This window comes from Gekko japonicus, unplaced genomic scaffold, assembly GCF_001447785.1.
Source record: "Gekko japonicus isolate JY-2015 unplaced genomic scaffold, Gekko_japonicus_V1.1 scaffold3719, whole genome shotgun sequence".
NCBI classification, from domain to species: Eukaryota; Metazoa; Chordata; class Lepidosauria; order Squamata; family Gekkonidae; genus Gekko; species Gekko japonicus.
The window spans coordinates 92,954-95,360 of record NW_015174362.1 but is presented as its reverse complement, the minus strand read 5'-3'; positions in this window follow the sequence as shown (position 1 = coordinate 95,360).

Here is a 2,407-nt window from a genome sequence, read left to right as displayed (position 1 = left end):
GGGTATAAATCCAGTCTCTTCTTCTTCTTCAAGGTGCTACTGGACTCAAACATCGTCCTGTTGCTTCAGACCAACACGGCTACCCACCGGAAAAGTTGATATTGACCTACAATGAGCAGTGACTCTTCTTCAGGCAATATATTTCCTCTCTTTTCACCCTGGCCTGAAAGCTACACAATGGGTGCTGGCAGGGTTCTTTTTGTAGAAAAAGCCCAGCAAGAATTTATTAGCATAATAGGCCATACCCAACAGCAGGAACTCATTAGCATATTAGGCCACACCCCTGACAGCACAGCTCATTCGCATATCAGGCCACACCCCCGTGTCACCAGAAGTGTGCTCATCCAGCCACACCCACCTTTTGCTTCTTATTCTGTTTACCTTGTTTGTTGACAAAACCCAGGGCTTTTTTTTTGGAGCAGGAACTCCTTTGCATGTTAGGCCACACACCCCTAATTGTAGCCAATCCTAATGAGTTCCTGCTGTTGGGTGTGGCCTATTATGCTAATGCGTTCCTGCTGGGTGTGGCCAACTTGGGAGCCAGCCGGAACTCCGTTCCTGTGCGTTCCTGCCCCAAAATAGCCCTGGGTGCTGGAGTTATATACTGTATTTATAATCTGCCTCCCTTGGTGAGACTCACAGCAGGAGGGTACGACTGGTACTGTGAAGCTGACCTCGTGTTGTCAACGCTTTGGTCTCCAGCTGATCTAAGAGAGCCATTCGCAAACTCTGGGTTTTCTCTCACAGGTAGGTCACGAGGCTCAAACGCCTCAGCCGGGAAAGGAAGCTTGAGGTCCTTCTCTAGGGTCACCAACTCTGGGTTGGGAAATTCCTGGGTATTTTGGGGGAGGAGCTTGGGGAGGGAGTGTTTGGGGAGGGACCTCAGCAGGTAGGGTTGTTGACTCAGGGTCCGAAAAGTCCTGGAGATTTCGAGGTGGGTTGAGGGGGCTCGGTCTGAGGAGGGGAGGACCTCAACCGGGCATAGTGTCATAGAGTCCTCCCTCCAGAACGGCCATTTTCTCCTGGGAAATTGATCTCTCTTGTTTGGAGGTCAGTTGTAATACCGGGAGATTACCGGGCTCCACCTGAAAGCTAATTTTTTTTTTAAAAAAAGGACTATAACACGATTGGGTGTTATAGTCTGCTCGATTTAGGATGCTTCAGGTTTTAGCAGTATGACTTAAATATATTCATAACCCATTGCTATCATTGCATTATTCTAGTAATCGCAATTTATGTAGTTGGTCTTTGTTTTTTGTTAGTTATTTGTATTACAATTGTTATTTTATAAAACATAAATTAAAAAAAAAAATTTTTTTAAGGAAAAATCCTCCATATAATTAAACCTCCAGAAGGACTCAGACACTAAATATAAGGCTTGCAAATTATTTACATCATCAGCAGTAACACACAAAACAATCTTAATACGAATCTTGAAATTCACGTAAATCAATTGTGCAAACAAGGAAAGATCCGAGCTCCCGAGTCACGGGACAAAGGATTCAAATGTAAATCGAAAATTCAAAAGTCCACTGAATACACCAGTGGTATTTCAAGTGAGTAGAATCCTCTGTTCCTGAAGACTTAACTTCTGCTAGTATAGCGAACTCCACCTGGAGAAGCCTTCTACAGAACTGTTGACTTGTGCACTGTAGCATTGTGAAATTTGGGTCAGTACAGCAAGCTAGCTCTTTCTTTTTTTTCCCTGGTTACTATCTAAAGTGCATAGTGTTATATTGTATTTGTAATTCAGTTCCAGGAAAAAATATGTCTGCCGAATCTGTCGAAACACGCAATTTTTGCCTGGGAGGCTTGTTGCTTGCTTTGATGCTTGCTGAATCACTTTTTGGGGAGAGCATAACGGCCCGCTGACTCTCTCATCATTTACGACTGTTGCAACCTTCATCCGTCTCTTATCAGGAGCAAGATAGTCTACAGCATTGGGATGGGTCTCTGTAGCTGTGGACTTTTCTATTAGAGAAGAAGAGAAGAGAAGAGATTGGATTTATACCCCGCCCTTCACTACCCAAAGATGTCTCAGAGCGGCTTACAGACTTCTTTCCCTTCCCCTCCCCACAACCGACACCCTTCCCCTCCACCACAACAGACAACAGACACTTATTAGTAGACAGGGCTTTTTTTGTAGAAAAAGCCCAGCAGGAACTCATTAGCATAATAGGCCACACCCAACAACAGAAACTCATTAGCATATTAGGCCACTGACAGCACAACTCATTGGCATATTAGGCCACACCCCCATGTTACCAGAAGTGTGGTCATCCAGCCACACCCACCTTTTGCTTCTTATTCTGTTTACCCAGGGCCTTTTTTGTAGCAGGAACTCCTTTGCATGTTAGGCCACACCCCCCTAATGTAGCCAATCCTAATGAGTTTCTGCTGTTGGGTG